The 19,161-nt window shown below is 33.4% G+C and overlaps 1 long non-coding RNA gene and 1 pseudogene across 1 annotated transcript; one reads left to right on the top strand and one right to left on the bottom strand.

Moving 5' to 3' along the window:
• The first annotated feature begins 142 nt into the window (after positions 1-142).
• Positions 143-2,103, top strand: LOC132167593 (uncharacterized). Its single transcript, XR_009438693.2, has 2 exons — positions 143-282; positions 1,820-2,103. It is a non-coding gene; the product is annotated as an uncharacterized LOC132167593 (long non-coding RNA).
• A 9,627-nt stretch (positions 2,104-11,730) lies between these two features.
• LOC148587676 (uncharacterized) lies at positions 11,731-15,969 on the bottom strand (annotated as a pseudogene).
• Positions 15,970-19,161: the final 3,192 nt, after the last annotated feature.

Below are 19,161 nucleotides of genomic sequence, written 5' to 3'. Positions count from 1 at the left end.
AATTCACTAAGGGTAAAATAGACATTTTATCGTGCACAAGAAAAAGACCTACGAAAAGATAAAACAACATGCAATGAAACCGTTTGTGCCTCGCCAAACAAACCGGATCAGTAAGTAATCAAGTACAAAAGAGTCATTTTGAAGTCAAATAAAAACTCATTGGCTATTTTTATATAGCTTTAAAAGGATAGATTTTGGTTTTTTTCCCTATAAATTTTGCTCCCACACTCTCTCAATCTACGCAGCTGTTAGCTTTTGCGAAGTTCTGGTCTCTGGCTCCAGGTACGCCGTCGTTTCAACTTCCGATTATCTTGTACAACTTTATGGATTTCTTTTAGCCTTTGTTTGCTTCATCGGGCTCGAGTTGTATTTTAGGTTTTTACTTCTAGGGTTAATTTCATATATATATAATTTTTGATCAGCTACTTTTCTTTACTATTTAGATTTTAATTTAGTTTTGTTTGGTTTCCGAAAAAATTTGACAGAATATGAGAGACTGAAGAAGACTATTTAGATTTTATATATATATATATATATTGCTCTTCTCACAGTTTATGCTCTGTTCGGGTTTGAGAGACTGGAGAAGACTTACGTTGTCAGAGCCAAATAGTTGAATTAAGATCAGTTTAGTTAAGGTTTTCCCTCTCTTACTCTGAATCAATAAACTCTTAGTCTCACTTTGGTTGCAAAGAAATTCATGAATGCTAGGGCATGCATTTAATCAGAATGTTAAAGTAATTGATACAATGATATTACTTCAACCTAAAATATTTTATGTATCAACGTGGTTTAAGATAAGTATTTTTATAAATAATGCCCGAATTTGTACTTAATCATAAGAATTATGAATATGAAAATAAGAGTTAGTAAATCACTAAATTCATGAATTAGATAAATATTCTGAATATAAAACCAAATAGCCTTGTAACTCCAAATTTCACCTAATTGAATAAATAATTGTTCGAATTGTTCAAAAATAAGAGGCATCACTATCAAGTGAAGTTCAAAACTTACTGTATGTAGAGGTATCAATCTGCTCTGGAAGTTATTTTATATCCACCTCATCAGAACCTGCAATCATCCAACCATGAAAGAAAAATTAAAGCCAGCAACAAAACATTGAAAATTACATAAGATAATCTCATACATTATTGAGAGCAAGTCAGAAGCAGATGAAATGAATGTAATCGCAAGCCCTTTGGTGCCAAACCAACCAACCTTACTAACCTGTTAGGAGTAGTCAAAAATCTCAAGAATGATAATATAATAGTACCTAATTAATTAAAAATCAAAATTAATTGAAGATAATGAATATACCTGATAAAAAAATTAGAGATTTTCAGGCAATATAAAATTGGGTTGCAAATCGGGTAACCCGGTACCCCGATTCCAGTTTTGGTTTTTGGCACCCAGTTATAATTGGGTAACCAGGTGCATATATATATATATATATATATATATATATATATATATATATTGGCTTAAAAAGACAAATGGTGCACATAGGTCATTTAGCTGAAAGTGCAAAAAAAAAAAGTTAAAATAGTTGTATTTGTTCAAAAAAAAATTTTTGATGTGAAAAACAAAAATTAGGTTTTGTATATTTTATGTTCTGAGTTATCACTAAAGTATATTATGCTATGTTTGTCAATTGGTTAGTAATTCTCATTAATGAAATATGCAGAACGAAGGTAATTGTGGTTGTGATTATTTTATCTGGGTTGACGAAGAAACTATGCTCCCTGTGTCACAGTTCAATGCCCAAATAGCTTATTAGAATAAGGGTTTTGAGACTGAATTAGTGAAATTGACATTGCAGATTGATGCTGAAAAGTGCAAAAACACTAGCATGGAAAAAAACTTAAGGATGTCATTGGCCACTTGTTTGATCTTAATATTTTTGTTGTTGTCTTGTTTTGTTAGTGATAGGAAGAAACATCATTGCACTGTTAGTGAGGCAATGTTTTCGTGAGAGGGAGAAACCTATGTAGTTTAAAGACTTTTATTTAGTGGCATGTATTAAAGTGTGAAAATAATGTTGTCTATTAATTTTTGTTGAACTTCTTCTGTTGATGCAGATATTAATGTATGGACTTTTAGTCACCTTGCTATTAATTTGCAAAGCTATTTCTTGTTGATGGTGTTGGTGCAACGGCATGTTATGATTTGTACATGATATGGCAATGATAAAATGCATCTATATATCCTCCATTCTTGAGCTTATTATTCAACTGGCAACCGGATAAGATGAAAAGAGAAAAAACATTTATTAATCATATCTCAATAACACAAGCAAACAAAAACACATCCAAAATGATCAATTGTTGCATTCACAAGGTAAATGTGTCTACGATTAACCATATATATTACACATCGAACATGACCATTAGTTGCTTTCACAGTCCCTTTCTTTGGATATAATATTTTTGCCAATATGACTTCTTTTTTTTTCTTGTTAACCTCCATTACTGCAATTGCCTTCTCCACGGTTGGTACAATAGTTTTACCGCTTCTTGCAGGCATAGATGTACATGCAGTAGTACGTCCCAATTGTGGTTGAGGAGGCTGAGAAGATCCAATTGGTTGAGTAGACCCTTTTGGTTGCGATGTCCCATGTTACTGCGTCTACAAGTGTATGCTCACATTAACTAACCATCAAATTCAAAGGAAAATAAAATAAAAGAAACACTTATGCCTCGTTTGGTTCGCGGATTGTCTAGTCTATTGAAAAAGGATTAGCTACCAATGGAAATAGATTAGCTATTCATATTCCTTTGTTTGGTTGTAACACTAAAATAGACTACCTAATCATATTCCTTCGTTTGGTATAATGCAATATGTTGGTGACTGGAATCGTATTGTGATCTTATTTCCTAAAATACCCTTATAACACAAATACAATTTATATTATTAAGGACCCTTTTTTTTTTCTTCAAAACATAAACAACTATACTATAATTTTTTTTTTTTTTAATTATGTCATGTATGTGGGATTTTTTTTTTTTTTTTTTTTTGCAATTATGCTACAAAACTAAAATTATTTATATAAAAAAATCACATAATCATCATATCACCATATTTTATAATTAAAACTACAAAAACCACATTACTATCTTGATATCATTTTGGTAAGAACTCAATTAAAATGGTATATCAATCGTTCTTACTTAAAAAATATATAGCACTAAACATCTTAATCATAAAAAAATGGCATAGCAATCGTTCTTAATTAAAAATGTAAACATGCAGGCAAACTAAAAATATTCGATTTTCTACAACTCCTCAAGCGTCATTAATAATTCCATGCACCAATTATTCCTTATCATAATTTGGAACGTTGAAGAATAAATCCATTATCTCATGCTGACAAACAATCAGTCTTGCTGCTTTGAGACGATCCTTATTGCTAAGACCAATTATTTTTGATAGCTCATGATTAACTTTTAATCTACTCTCTTGTTCTACCAAGCCTGTAACTGCCTTGCTAAGATTTTCTGATGCATTAATTAAATTCGTCGCAAGTTGGTTACCAATTTCAAGAAACGTTTTGGCGATGTTATCTTCGGTACTCTTATTAGGCTTTTTTCTTTTCTGACCTAAAAGTCCTCCTCCATTGCCATTGGTGGGCAACTATGTGCATGACACGCACTACAAGAAATATGGTCTTTAGCAACCAAATTATTAGCGGCCACTCAAAAGTTGCCGCTAATGAGGGGTCATTAGCGGCTACTTTTGGAGGTTGCCGCTAATTGCCTCCAATTAGCGGCAACATTCAAGTGGCCGCTACTTTCGGACGCTAAATATGAAAATAATTGATATTCAGCAACAACTTTAATAGCGGCAACTATTGTTGCCGCTATTTACTACTCATCAGCGGCAATATCCAAAAATCGCCGCTATTAGGCATACAATAGCAGCCATAATCGTTGCTGCTATTTAAACACCATTAGCGGAAACACCCAATCGCCACTATTAGGGGCCAATTGACCAGCCAAATAGTGGAAAAAAACAAAAAAAGGCCTTATTAGTGGCAACACAAAGTTGCTGCTATTAAGTGCTAATGAAGGGTCAATAGAAACGAAAAAAAAAAAAAAAAAAAAAAAAAAAAAAAAAAAAAAAGGCCCTTATTAGCGGCATCCAAAGTGGCCGCTATTAAGTGCCTAAAAGCGGCCACTTTCAAACAAAAAAGGACTTAATAGTGGCAACTTTAAGTTGCCGCTAATTGACCTGACAGAAAAACAAATAAATAATAAACCTTAAAGTTGCCGCTATTAAGGGTTAATAGCGGCAACTTTCAGAGTGGCCGCTATTAAGGGTCAATAGCGGTAACTTTAAAAGTTGCCGCTAATGGTCTGGACAAAACCAAAAAAAAAAAAAAAAAAAGGCCTTATTAGCGGCAACTTAAAGTTGCCGCTATTAAGTCCCTAACAGCGGCTACTACAAAAGTTGCCGCTATTGACCTAACGAAAAAACAAATAAATAATAAACCTTATTAGCGGCAACTTGAAGTAGCCGCTATTAGGGGTTAATAGCGGCAACTTTCAGAGTTGCCGCTATTAAGGACCAATAGCGGCCACTTTGGGTTGCCGCTATTCAATGAGAAAAAATAATTTAAAAAAATTAAAAAGTTTATTAGCGGCGATGCAGTAGTTTGCCGCTAATTAGCGTAAACAGCGGCGACTCTGGCGGTTGTCGCTGATGAGCGGTAAATAGCGGCGACTTTTTGTTGCCGCTATTGACCCCTGAAAAAAAAAATTTTAAAAATAAATAAATATTGGGGCGATGCTATTGACCCTACATATATAATGAAAAAAAAGTTATTTACCAAAAATTCACCTCCGATAATAGGTCATTATTTCTTTTATATTAATTATTGGTGATTTTTTTCTATTTTTCTATTCTTATTTTATTTAAAAAATAAATATTTACTTTTTTCTTTTAAATAAAACAGATTTTCCTATTAAATTAAAACGCTTAGAAAAATTAATTTTTTTATATTATTATTGAAGTTTTCTATTTCTTATTCTTATTTAAATGTTTGATTGATCGGGATATGATCAAAGATTCGATCAAATATCCGATCAATCCTAGTGAATTAGTTCGATTAATCGTGATAGGATCAAATGTTCGATCAAACATCTAATCGATCTTATTGAATTAGTTTGATTGAACCTAATAGGATCAAACATCCGATCGATCGTAATAAATTAGTTCGATTGATCATGATAGATCAAACTTCTGATTGATCCTAATGAATTAGTTCGATTGATCATGATAGATCAAACTTCTGATCGATCCTAATGAATTAGTTCGATTGATCATGATAGATCAAACTTCCGATCGATCCGAGTGAATTAGTTCGATTGATCGTGATATGATCAAATGATCGATCGAACATCCGATTGATCCTACTAAATTAATTCGATTGATCGTGATAGGATCAAATGTTATATCAAACATCCAATCGATCTTATTGAATTAGTTGGATTGAACGTGATATGATCAAACATTCAATCAATCCTAATAAATTAGTTCGATTGATCATGATAGATCAAACATCCGGTCGAACATCCGATCGATCTTAATGAATTAGTTCAATTGATGATGATAGATCAAACTTCTGATCGATCCTGGTGAATTAGTTCGTTTGCTCGATCCTGGTGAATTAGTTCGATTGATCGTGATATGATCAAATGATCGATCGAACATCCGATGGATCCTATTGAATTAATTCGATTGCTCGTAATAGGATCAAATGATCCATCAAACATCTGATCGATCCTGCTGAATTAATTCTATTGATCGTGATAGGGTCAAATGATCAATCAAACATTCTATCGATCATAATGAATTAGTTCAATTGATCGTGATAGGATCAAATGTTCGATTGAACATTTGATCGATCCTGGTGAATTAGTTCGATTGATCGTGATAGGATCAAATGATCGATTGAACATCCGATCGATCATAATGAATTAGTTCGATTGATCGTGATAGGATCAAATGTTCGATCGATCATTGTGAATTAGTTCGATTTATATATCATTATTAAAATTTTCTATTTTTTATTCTTATTTAAATGTGAAGATAAGAGCAAATGTGAATATATATATATATATATATAATTTCCTATATTTTTGTGTATATGAACATCCGATCGATCCTAGCGAATTAGTTTGATTGATCGTTATTTTTAATTTAATTATTGGTGTATTTTTTATTTTTATTTAAAAAATTTAAGCTATTAATAAATTATAAAAAAATATGTTGTGAATTATATTTTTCCTTAAAAATGACTTTTATACCCTTATAAATGTTATAGAATTTCAAATTTACCCAACATTTTAAATTAAAATTATTTTTAAAAAATTAAAGTAATTAGCGGCGACAAAAGTCGCCGCTGAGGTGAGTGCGAAAACTAAGGCGCCAACCAGTGGCGCGGTTTCTGAAAATTTCAGACAAAAATTCCATACATCACGTCTTTTTTTCCGCCAACCCTCAAAACACCAAAATCCCTAACACCCCCTCTCACTCGATTACCTCCCTCATCACTCTCACTCTCAATCTCACTCTCACTCTTGATCTCTCTCCCTCAAAAACACCCCCTTCTCACTCCTGCTTCTCTACTGTCTTCAACGGCGTGAGTTTTCTTGATTTTTGATTGGGCGATTTTTAACACTGAACCTTTCTCCACCGACTTCAATTTATAATCAATCCCAGAATAAAAACCTCACGCTTCGGTATTCAACGGGCGCTGGCGAGAACCAACATACTTCTCATTTTTACGCAGCCTTAATTCCAGTTGTTAATCACCCATTATCTTCCAATCGGTACTATGCAGTAAAGACACGAGGGAGCCATAAAGGGTATGTCTTTTTATGTTTTATGTTTTTTTTTTTAAATTATTTTCTCCGATATTCCACTAGTTTCTCTATTCATGGCTGCTTGATCATCTGACATCAGACACAAGTTTGAAGTTTTCATTTTGGGTCTTAAAAACAATTTTGTAATCAATCTCAGTCTCTAGGTTTATAATCAATCCCAGTCTCTCTAGGACTCTTCACCGACTCCAATCTCTATATAAGTGATCAACCTAGGTTTTCCCCACTCTCCACCGTCTCTTGATCTCAGGTTAGTTTCTTTAAGTGATTTTGATTACTGAGAAATATATATATTCACTTTGAATATATTTTCAGAGATGGGTTTTATATATTAAATTTGTATTCACTTTGAATTGTATTCGCTTATGTGATTGTCTAAATTCACAGCACATATTCTTTAATCAAGTGTTCTTACTCTGTTTTTCTAATGATTTTTATGTTCGAGGGTACTCTTGTTTAAATGTTCTTTCGTTTTCGTTTTCTCTTATAAGCTTGTGTTTACTTGTTTAGAATTGCATACAAGAATTCTGTCTCTGTCATCAGAGAAAATTTCTGCAAGAACGTTATTTTCTTTTTTTTTGCTATTTTGGTCATTCTATGGAGAAAATTAGCAGTGGGTTATCATATCATTTGATTCTGTGTGGTGTGTTCACTTGTGGGAGTTGTTGGCCGGCTTAGGGGAAAAGTGGTTGATCTATTATTCCTCAGTACTACAAGGCACAAGCATTTTCCTTTTTACACACTCTGTTTACTCAGCCACTCCGTCTGTCCTATGTGCTTTAATTGGGTTTGATTCGTTTCCATCTCTTGGTGTACTAGTTATTTTCATTCATAATTTTGGTGCTTGTTGACACTTTAGAGACCCAACCATGTGTTCAATGTAAATGTTGATGGTTAGCCATGCTAGTATCTGATAACGTTGATTCTAGTGCCATAAAATGCAAAGCAGGTGGCTTTGTGTATATTTTGTTTATGGTAACAATTTTCTAATACTAAAATCCTTTAGTGCAATGCAGCTCTCCAACATTCAATACCTATGTCGAAGCTATATTCTTGGTTCACTCTTGTTGTGTCACATATCTTGCATTGCATGTGTTATAACTTAAAGAACATATTTTATAGCTTTGGATGTCTTTGTGGAACCAGTCTACTGCAGAATTTTGTAAGAAACCTATAGGTGATGATGTCTCTTCTTTTTGTCGTGAATTTCCTTAATATTTCTGTTACTCATTTTGTATATGTGTTATCTGTTGAAGATTTCATGAAAATTTCCTTGCTGAAAGCAATTTTGATTAAATTGTTTATAATTCTTGTAAAGAATGAGCTACTGGTCTGATAGTTGGCGGTTTTCAATGTGCCTGGATTCCATCTATACATATCTCTAATGAAAAAATTTGAATGAGCGAAAGCAATCCAAATTTCCATTAATAGTTTTTTTTTATTATTATTTCTTTTTTGGGGGTGTCAATACCCAGCCTAGTCTATCCGAATTGTCAAAAGTTTTTAGTGTCTGAGAAGAAGAAAGTCAAGAATAGCTAATCTCTTATATATATACATCCAATAGATACATGAAAGTATATAATATGCACATCTATAAGAAATACTGTTTTCTTCTGCTGGTGAGGTCATAATTATCATTTCTTTTAGGAATAAATGGGCATAACAGTTTTAGGGCGAAGCTTTGCTACTTATATTTTATTTTTGGTTTTTCTTTTTTAAAAAATTGCCCACTTATTTGCAATTAACTAAATTAAGTATATGAACAATTTTTTTTGTCCAAACTATTTAACATGCAATATTATGGTTATATGATTGATCCGCATTTGTTTTGTGTTGTTTGCAGATCTATCATAGCAACTAGAAATGGTGATAGGCCAAAGCCAAGGTCATGGCCGAGTTCGAGGCCAAGGTCGAGGCCTGTGTCATGTCGAGGACCGTGACAGGCCGACTCTAGTTGATGCAGTTGACGATATGGACATGCTATCAATGGTGCCCCCCGACTCGGCGAAGGCCCATCCTTCCGAAGAGCCTTCTGATCACATACACTCATCAGGAGTTGTACCCACCGCAGGCTGTAAGTGAATATACGGTCTTTTTCTTATTACTTTGTTGCTTACACTTTGCAAACAACTTTACTAGATACAACTAACTACGTTTCCATATTTTGATCAATAACTAGCACATCCGTTAGACAGCCAAGGGGTAAAAACAAGAATTTGAGGTTCAATGCTATGATAAATAAGGATGGTCCGCTTACTTTGGAATTCAATGATAAGTATCGGGTACCTGTGGGTGAAAATGTGGCGTCGTGGTCGAGGATAATTTCTACGATTGTGTGGGATCATTGCGACCTCCATTATGATTGTTGGAGCAAGGTCCCGAATGTAATGGTGAAGAACTTGGAAGAACGTGTAAAGGTATAAATCTGATTGTGTATTATGTCGCTACAAATAATGCGACAAACATTTGACCATTATTTTCGTAATTACTATGTCTCAGGGTAAGTTTGCTTTGGATATGGGGCTAAAGAAGCACAGGGATTGCTTAAAGTATCAATTACGTTTGGCCTATAGGAGACATCGCTCCGATTTGCACTTAGATCACTACAAAATTCATTTTGAAAATGTGAACAGCAAGGATTTGGCAGCGGTGGCCAATGCTAAACTTGAGGCGAGGGCCAATGTTCCAGAAGGTATTTCTCTAGAACAATGGCCTCTTATATGTGATTCATTCGAAACTGTCTCGTGGAAGGTAAATGTGTCTTATTCAAATAAATAGTCAATTATTATTTCTAAGATTTGTATTCAGCTATAAAAAATGAAATGAATATGTTTGGTTGAATTTTTACAGGAAAAATCTGAGCGAAATAAGAAAAATAGAGCAGAGATGCAAACAAATCATACCGCTGGCACCTCGACATTCGTCAATGTTATTCACAAAAAGGTAAGAATATATAGTGTTAAGGTTTTACAGTAATGTTCTTCAATGTACCAGCTAATTAGGTGTATTATGTGCAGGCAAAGATTACTCAGTCCATACCCAATCACATAGAAATCTACAAGGAAACGCATGTTAGAAAAAAGGATGGAAAATTTGTGAGTGACTACGCTGGGAGTAAATATGTAAGTGAATGAAATGAGTACTCATGCTGAATATGTCTAATGAATTTGCATGACTTATTTAGTTGAGGTTTATATGGCTTGTGCAGGATGAAATGAAATCAATAGATTCCTCCAATTCCGACAACATCAGCCAAGAAGACATTGTCTTGAAGGTGCTAGGTGGATGCCGCTCAGGACATGTTAGAGGACAGGGTTGTGGTGCCATACCTATCCGGTCAAATTCCTCATCAACACAACACCATGATGAATGCTTGGTTAAACAGCTAGAAACTGAAAAGAAGCTAGCTGAATCACAAGAGAAATGTGAAAAGTTGGAGGAAATACAAGCTACTATGCAGGAAGCACAAGCTGCTATGAAGGCTGAAATAAATGAATCAAAAGCATCCCAAGCTACTTTGCAGGCACAAGTGAATATGCTACTAAAACATTTCAGAGGGTAAGAGAATTTTGCCTGTCACTTTTTTTTTATTTAATTTATTTAATTTCACACACACATATCAAGCAATTGTTAGAAAGATCATTGATTATGATATGAATTCTATTATTCCTAGGCTTGGAGGGAACTCTCATGGATCTCAAGCTAGCGAAAGCAACGTCTAAGGGAGCTTTTGTTGTATTTTGTTTAAGACTTTGTTTTGATATTATAATGACTATAACAATTTTGGTTTGTATTAGAGGGTAAGAACTTCAAATAGTTTTCTGTTTAAGAACTTGGAGAGAGCTTTTGTTGTACTTTGTTAAGAAGTTGTCTTAATATTATAAAAATTATAACAAATTTGGTTTGTGTTAGAAGGTAACAATTTCAACTAGTTTTTTGTTTAAGAACTTTGAGTTAGTGAACCTCTCTTGACATGTTTATCTAGTTTAGTAAACATTGCAAGAGAGTAATATTGTTATATAACAATATTTCATTTTTAAGTGCATACAGGATGGCACGAGTGGAAGATGTGTAAGGAGTTGTGGCGCTAAAGGACTCAAATAACAATGGGTAAGTTAAATTCAATTTAATACTAGAATTGTTCATAACTTATGGTTTCAGGTTAGGAATATGCTAATTCATTTTCATTTGTTATCATTTTGTTACTAAAATATCAAAGCATTAAAGACGATACTTGATCAAATTAATTTTCTGTTTTGTGCTTGTTCAATTTTCTCTGGAACTGGTTGATCAACTAACACACCCCCACAACCCCACCCCAACCCCCACCCCCCCGGCGCCCCCTTCTTTCTTTCTCTTCCTTTTCTTTTGTTCCTTTTGTTAGGTGATATATTTTAGGGATCATTGTTTAGTGACCTGAGAGGACCCTTGAAGGCTGGTTGGCACACTGCTGCAATAATCCATGAACTAGAAGTATGTGTTTTGCTAGACTTTTTTGTTTTGCCAGACTTTTTCAAGTTGTCCATATCGAATTTTTCATAGGTTCAAATTTAAAATCTATATGATTAACACAATCTAGAAAACTTGCTGACTTGATCGCTCAACTTTGAAGAATAAGCACTTAATTCAAACTGACTGGATTGTACAGGGCAGTGGAGTGTATCCAACCCTCTATTTTCATCACATCCTAATTATTGTGTGCCTTTATTCCTGCTTGTTATGTTATAACTTGCTATGTCTCACACCTTGCCATCCATGTTCATGACACTTTCCCTTTAGTTTGTCTCTTATGTCATGTTTCAATCAGTGGTTAGCATCACTCACTGAGGAGGTAGGGTCCTTCGAATTGTCAATGAGATGGGTTCTTATCCCTCAACTTGTTATAAGTGCTAGGTATATTCCTGTACTGCAGTAATGCAAATTATAGATCTAGGCCTAACAGGTTGCTTGGGCCAGCGGTAGTAGACCAAACTCCTTTTTTATTCTTTTGCCATATTTTTGTTACCTGCTGTAATAGGCATTAGCCTTCATCACTTGATCAAGTTGTATGGCAGTTGGTTCCAAGCTCCACATCAACTGGTTTCTTTAGCTACTGTAGGTTAAGATATGGTATTGCTGTCCAACATATGTATGAGGTGTCTTTATGGAAAATTACAACAAGTATGAAGAGAGGTCTAGGTTTGGTGTTTGACATTGGTATGAGGTGCCCAGTTAAGAAAAGATGAGTGTCATAATTGTTTCACAACGTGCATTCTGGATTGTGATATGCAGAAGATAGTCTTTAAGGAGTTTCACATTCGGAATTTAACTAATTTTGATGGTGAATGAGACTGCATGAATAAGGAAAAAATACAGTAAATATAGGTTGTTTTGCAATGGACTAATGCAGGCATGCTGTAATACAAACTTTCAAATGCCAAAAGAGATAGATTTAGCCAATTTTGAATGCATTTTTGTGAGGGAAAAAAAAAAGGATAACAACCATGTTTGGATAACGTTACATTGCTAGTAAGAATGGGCCTGCGGAAGTGCACCTATAAATCCTATTTTATGGATGGGATATTGTTAGAATTGATTTTTGAATATATTGTAGTTTGTATTTATGTTGGGTGTCATCTCCCCTCCTCCTTTTGTTTCCTCTCTAAGGGTGTTTTCTAATTAATGCAGAGTGAAATACATATACAAAATGAGGATAGCTACCGTTTTGAACAGGTATTATATTCTGCACATTTTATTCTTCTTTTTTGACATTTTGTTGGTGGTCTTACTTACACTATAGATTTTTTTTTTTTTCACAAAGTCTTTTAGGGGAGCCTTCGTTGTGGGTTGAATATTTGTTTAGTTGAATAAAGTTTCTTGTGGAGTGTTTATATCTGTTGAGTTTTTTAGGCAAGATTAAGTAAAGACTTATTATTATCTCAAATCTTCTGGTCCCCACTCCAAACCAACTAATCAAATTTTATTTTTGTACTTATGAAAACAAATTCTATCTTTTGGATAAATATTTTAGAACTATGTGATACATTTCTAGTGATTTGGCTTAGATTTTGAATAGGTCATCTAAATGATTTGCTAAGATTTGACCAAATCTAAAACAATCGAAGGGTAGTTTACAAAATTGACAACTTGAGACAGATTTGGTATGCAGAAGAAAATTGTCATTCAATTGTGAGTTTATGTAAAAGCATAAACTGATATGTGCACACAGAAATCCAAGAATTTGCAAAAACGAAAGGGAAAAAAATCAATTGCGTAAAGAAAATTGGTTTATGCTGATTTGAACTAGTGTTTTAATAACACTTGCCAATGATTTAGCTAGGTACTCTTCATGTGATTGGCCCTACTTTAGAAGAAAGTCAGCACATAAAGTTCTCTCAATTTTGGCCTGATATTTGAATTATGTCATCAAGTTGACTAAGAAATCTCATCCATGTCACCATCAAAAATTGATTGGCTTGGATGTCATCATAGACCCTTTCTATAGCTTGATCAAATATTCCAACAATTAACTTTAAGATGAATTCTTTTGAATGATGTATGACATTCAGCACATATTCTACTAGGAAAATTATATGCTATAACTGATGAGATTATGCCAATTATCCAATTTTACAAACTAGTAATTTATGATTTATTAGAATTTGATTAGAAACTTTTTTGTTTTTTAGCTATTATATAAATTTTCATTGACAAATTGAACGAATTTCAAGTTAAAGGAGCATTGGACCCCTCGACACTCCCCCCCCCCTTCTCTCACTCGACCACCTTTTCTGGTTGTTGCAAGCCACATGTATAAGTGGGAGAGTTTTTGCTGGGTTTGACTCACATCATGCTGTTAACTAACTCGTTTCACATGAGTTACGGTTGGCTTTGGTTTTCGGCTTGCCAAGAAATGAATCCATCGAAGTTCTTAACGTTTTATAATTGGTTTTTAAACTGATATAACTCGGATCATAAACTATTTGTTTAAATTAGCTATAAATGAATATTCTGTTGGTTGTTGCTCATCAACATGATTCCATTGTATTTTTCTCAATTAATGTTTAGCAGAAGCTGAAAGGCACTCAAGGTATTATCCAGATTGAAAATCCTAATTTGGTAAAGCCATAGTCCTTGAAAGCCAGAGATATCGATGTAAGCTCCACCAAATTTTCTCATGCATTCTTCATTTATTAACTTATGCCAAAAAAAGAAGTAATGTTTTTTCTTCCTGTGCAGTTGGGGAAAACAACTGAACTTTCAAGGCGTGAAAGGTTTGTTAATGGTCACTTTTGTTCTTCAAGAGGACAATTTATGTTCTACTTCGAAGTGGGAGTCCATATTTTATATTTTATATTTTAAATATATCTTTGTGGTTTTCTTTGATTCTTTTTCACTCCTATGACACAAATCTTCTGTGGAGATAAAACTTGTGTGTGTAATGTAGGTGATGAATATTATTTTTAAAGATACAGATAAAACTTAGCTTGTAAAATTATTTTTTTTCATCAAATTACAAACTGATAAGATTGTATTGTAGTCACAAATACTTTTATTACCTCCTCCTTTCATGCTTCTATGTTGCTTAAAATTGACTGAATCTTGATTGCTGATTGACTAAGATTAAATAGAAAGTTGCGTTCTTCTACTCCATGAGGAGGTATATAGTTGTTTGAATAGGACACTTTTTAAGTAATATATTTTTCTTGTATTCTTGCTTTTGAATAATGTTATTCTGGAGTTTTTTCTTTCCTGATTCAAGTGTGTAGTGTTTGCATATGAATATATATATATATATATATATATATATATATATATATATATATATATATATATATATATATATATATATATATATGTTTTTTTTTTTTTTTTTTCAATAGCGGCGACCTTAGGTCGCCGCTATTGAGTTTCTATTTTTTAATTCATTAGCGGCAACCTAAAGTTGCCGCTAATGATAGAGGAATAGCGGCAACTACAAGTTGCCGCTATTGACCTTTTCCAATTTTTTTTTTTAATTTTCTTATTACAAATAGCGGCAACCCATAGTTGCCGCTAATGATAGAGCAATAGCGGCAACTCCAAGTTGCCGCTATTGACTTTTTTTTTTAATTTTTTTAATTTTCTTATATCATTAGTGGCGACTTTATGTCGCCGCTAATGACATACAAATAGCGGCAACTTAAGGGTTGCCGCTAATGATATACAATAGCGGCAACCTTAGAACCATTTTGAACCATATTTTCCGGCAAAAAAAAATGTATTAGCGGCCACTCTAAGTGGCCGCTAATGACATATAAATAGCGGCAAGATAGAAAGTGGCCAGTATTTAGCTTCACCGTCCACTGACTACCAACCACCAAATAGTGGCCACAAGTCGCCGGTATTTGTGAATAGCGGCAACTTTTTCCTCATTAGCGGCAACTTGGAGTCGCCGCTAATGACCATAATTTTTGTAGTGACGTCTTCAATAAACTCTTCAAACCCATCTTTCTTGTTCTGGCCAATATTGTTTTCATCACATTTTTCATTTTGTAAATCTTCACAAATGTCAATTGGTGTTTGAGCATCTCTGCCAGTAGCATTGTCTTTTGCATAAACAATGCAAAGATCTTCATATAAGGGAAAAATATTTATTTTTAAAAGCAGCTACCCCTTTATGACTCTACAAAGCCATTAAATATGATAATGTCCAATTAATATATTATGCACATAATAAGATTATAAATATATCAATTGCAACATGATACAAATTTACCTGCACATACGCTTGCCACACAGCATCTTCAGCAACCACACATTTTCTAACATTGTCCCATCCAAATCCACTTGCATCAGGACCACACAACATTGCATGAATTACTTGAAATTTCGTTTTCAAAGTTTTTAGTCTTAATTCTATAAGTGGTTTTGCTTTGATTCCAGCATTTGGTAATGTCTTTGAGAGCTTTATCTCCAAGATTCTAAGATAACCTGGTTAAAGCCTAGTCTCTTGTCTATCATTTCTTTCATTGTACTACTCAACCAAAGCCTGAACAGGTTTGATATCTTCTTCAAGAGCCCATTTTCTTCTAACAGAATCTTGAGAATCCAATGTGGATGAATTCATATCTAAAAAAAAATGAAGAACAATGATACATAAAGTAATAAAACTATAATTATCAAGGAAAATATGCATACCAATATGGCTAACATCAACAATAGAGACCAATTACCAACATGTAAAGAAAGGTTTCAATATATTAAGAAAAAAATTGACCCATAACATAGTACATCTTAACATGGTCAATTGCCATCTACACATAGCATATTTAAATACGTTACATATCAATCGCTACGCCTAATTCCCCTCCACGCATTAAACATTTCATTTGCCATAGTTGTTCTCAATGCACTCCATTCATCTGAAGCCTCGATATATGTTATTGGATCATTAGTATTTCCAATATGTGATTGCTCTTGTTGGTCCAATTCTTCCTCTAACGGATCCACAAGCATCACCATTCGTATGTAGTTCTACAGAAGACAACATGCTGTAATAATCTGATTACGTTTCTTAATTGGATAAAATGATGGACTCCTTAAAATTACCCAACATAATTTAAGCAACCCAAAACATCTCTCAATAGTATTCCTAGCCGACGAATGTTTCATGTTAAAGAATTCTTCTGATGTAGTTGGTTGATGTCCAACTCTGAAATCATTTGCAAGAAAACCCTTGCAATTTGTGTAGCCAGCATCAACAAGATAGTAGAAACCTATATATGTTTTTTTTTTTTTTTTTTTTTTTTTTTTTTTTTAAATGGCTTTAGTACAACGAAGGATTATTAAAATAATGAAATTGGCAAATGTATTTTTCTTACCGTGAGGTACTATCAATCTGTTTCTCCTATTTATAGCATCTAGAAGCACTCTACTGTCTGCAGCGACGCATTCCCAACCAGCTAAAATGTAGATAAAATGCATGTCTTGTGAGCATACGCTTAGTACATTTGTGGTGATCTCTCCATTTCTGTTGTGGTATCTAGGTTTATCATCTGAAGATACCCTTACCCTAATATGTGTTCCATCTAATGCACCTAAACAATTCTTTATATATATAAAAAAATGTATATATATATAAGTATGTAATATCATAGTTGGATGACATAAACTTAGCAAAAAGCGCATTATAATATACCTTAAACCATTTCCATCTCTCATTTGTAGAGTTTTCGGGAACTGGCTCCGATTTCTTAAGAAACTCTACCTGTAATCATATAACCGCATGTAATACGCTTTTGAAATGCCTACTAATTGTCTCTCCTGAGAGCCTAAATTGACGTTTTATAATTCTATTTTTTATGTGATGAGCTAAGATGTATAAAAACATTGCAACTTGTTCATCTACTAGCATGTGTTTTGTGGCTTTTAATCCACCTCTTGCTTCAAGTGTATTACATAAATTTTTGAATGTATTTCTATCAATTCTAAAATGGTTATGGCAAGTTTCATCATCCTCATATATTAAACGGTAAAGATCTCATTGCCTTGAATAAATATCAATAAAGTATGTAGCTCTCAATGATTTCTGTCGAATATGGTCTTCTACCAAAACACATAACAAATCAAAGAAAGCAACAACAGCCGAGAACATATCTATCCAAAACATTAACACCAAATTCTTTCTCTTCTTTATCTTGTTCCTTGTAGTTAAATTTAATCGTGCCATAACTGTAAACAAACAACACATGTCAAATTTAAAGATAGGGTCATCACGTTCAAAAATAAGTGCCAACTTAGTGTCTCATATTCTTTTAAGAACATGTTAGGATTATCTGTCGAAATGCAAAAACCACATGATTACAAGCAAGTATGATCTCATCACTATAAACAGACATAGGATAACAAACTATCCAAAGATAATAAAATCATTTAGGCCTAGTGAGTCAATCAAGATTATGTAAAAGTCCGAGTAAGCATTCTTCAGAGAATCAAAAAGTTATTTTCCTAACCAGTAAAATAAGACACAAAAAAAAAAAAAAAAAAAAAAAAAAAAAAAACAGAACAGATACAAAAGCACCAGAAAATTATCAAAATGCTTGCAAGCCATTGAACTCAAAAGTATTCATTCAATATATAGAGGGAAAAAATAAACTACATCAATTGGAATATGAATGGTACGACAAGCCTATGTAACTAAATAATATGAAAAAAATATATATATCAAGACAATGGCACTAAAAGGTTTGCAACAACACAAAAAGATAAATTAAAGAACTACTAGTTGATTCATCTATGTAGTTGCTCCTATTTTCTCCAATCTTGTTATGACCCTTTCTACATCATGCAATTTGATTAACAGCAATGTTAGGACCAATCTGTAGGGCTTGGGGTAAAAGATACAAGCATGAAAAGCATCGAGGCCCCTGTTTTAAAGGCACAGTTGATTTACCAGACTCATAACTATATTAACCACCAAATAGAGTTTAATACCTGACTTGAGTTTGGCAATACTCAACATAGCTTCTTATTAACCAACAAAATTCTAATATAGAAAAAAAAAAAAAAAAAAAAAAAAAGAAAGAAAAAGGGTAGAAGACAAAAATAAAACTACAGACCACAAACTGCGGTTAAAATGGCCATTTACCCTCCACGTTGTGGCTGAGAAGCCAGTTGGACAAACCACAGTGACAGTAAAATCTGATTCTATATTAGTTTTACCTTCTAAGGATTGGTTACAAGAAGGTACCAGTAGGCTCAGTATTATCTCAGGAATTTTCAGGCAACCATAAAACAAAACAAATAAGGGGTAAAATCTCAAAATCTGTAGTTTTTCCACCCAATCTTTCACAGCATCTGATGAAATATGAACTAGATTTTCTCAACCAAATAGGAGCAATTCAAAAACTCCAAACCACAATCATTTATAATTACAAAAAGACAAAAGAAAACCACACGCGCGCACAAATTGTTGTGATAGCAACCTAAAGATTAACACACCAATAATCTACAAGGGAATCACCAAGCTGACAACTATAACACTAAAAACCCCAAAACAGGTATTTATAACCTGTGTTCAAACTGAAGGAGAAGTTACCAGTTAGAGTTCTCAATGAACAAGATATCAAGAATAGGAAATAACAATAGTTGAGCGTACATATATGTATATATACATAATACATCAATAATCAAACTCAATTGAGAATTCTAATGTCAATCAATCCCAAGTGTGCCATCTCTTATATATGTTACAGAGAAGAGAGATGAAAAAAAAAAAAAAAGAAACTGTGCAAAAATCAAAAAACAGAGAGACGAAGAA

The sequence above is a fragment of the Corylus avellana genome, chromosome 2, assembly GCF_965113065.1.
Source record: "Corylus avellana chromosome 2, dhCorAvel1.hap1.2, whole genome shotgun sequence".
Classification (NCBI taxonomy): Eukaryota; Viridiplantae; Streptophyta; class Magnoliopsida; order Fagales; family Betulaceae; genus Corylus; species Corylus avellana.
The sequence above is the reverse complement of the archived record's forward strand: the minus strand, read 5'-3'. Positions and strand labels throughout refer to the sequence as shown.